This window comes from Monopterus albus, unplaced genomic scaffold, assembly GCF_001952655.1.
Source record: "Monopterus albus unplaced genomic scaffold, M_albus_1.0 scaffold18.1, whole genome shotgun sequence".
Lineage (NCBI taxonomy): Eukaryota > Metazoa > Chordata > Actinopteri > Synbranchiformes > Synbranchidae > Monopterus > Monopterus albus.
The window spans coordinates 9,263,103-9,263,998 of record NW_018127898.1 but is presented as its reverse complement, the minus strand read 5'-3'; the positions used below and the strand labels follow the sequence as shown (position 1 = coordinate 9,263,998).

General features: G+C 38.2%; 1 long non-coding RNA gene across 1 annotated transcript; it reads right to left on the bottom strand.

The window, feature by feature from the left end:
- Window positions 1-377: 377 nt before the first annotated feature.
- On the bottom strand, window positions 378-714 carry LOC109955970 (uncharacterized). Its single transcript, XR_002274356.1, has 3 exons — window positions 686-714; window positions 523-579; window positions 378-411 (listed from the first exon to the last, which is right to left on the bottom strand). It is a non-coding gene; the product is annotated as an uncharacterized LOC109955970 (long non-coding RNA).
- Between the last annotated feature and the right edge of the window lie 182 nt (window positions 715-896).

Genomic DNA, 896 nt, shown 5'->3' with positions numbered 1-896 from the left:
CTCTTTTGTCATACTCTTAAGATAATTTGGAATACGGACTGACAAGCGGTGCAGTTGTGCAGTCAGAAGGTGCAGAAGGAACCTGGCCTTTTCTGGAACAAGTATTTATTACAAACTGGCTTTAATGTCTAATTTCTGCTGTTCACTGGTCAGTACAATGTAATGTGCATTTCCACAGCACTGATTCTACAGCAGCAGTTTCGTCATACTATTTCTTCTCTCTAATGCAAGTGCTATTGATAAATCAAAAATTTATCTGGTAATCTAATTTGTAAGGTGTTGTTAATCCACATCTACTGTAATTAACACTACTCAAGTCTGAGAACTGAGCAGTACCTGTTTTCTCTGTCCTTTTGAGCTTGTGTGATGGTCCTGTAGCTGAGGCCTGTTGAGTCAGCATGTCTGATTCTTCTGCAGCAGAAGAACACGTCACCTCACTATTAACCAAGAATCATTGTCTTATCAGATAATGCAATATTTCATTCCACAGTGCTCCTCGCATGACCCAAAAAATGTTCATACCGTCTGAAACTTGAGATGATTCAGATGCCATCTTTGGCCTCTTGCGTTTGGAGGACCCTTAAAGAGAAGAAGTAACCAGGATGGACATTTTTAGTTACTTTCTGTCATTTATAGACAGGAAAGAAAACTGATATTCAAGGTAACAGCTCTGACGGCTTCATACCATAGGAGTCTTGAGCTGGTTCCAAAGACACTTTCACTGACTTGAGACTTCTGTACAGCTCTAACTTCAGAAGACAAACCAGCTGTTTTGATAAAAACATTGTGAACTTATCTCATTTCACATACTAAAGTGGTGAGTAGAGCAAAAAAAAAAAAACCCAGCATTTTTAAGTATAAGCATTCTATTATGAAATCTATTTTCTACTCACTTT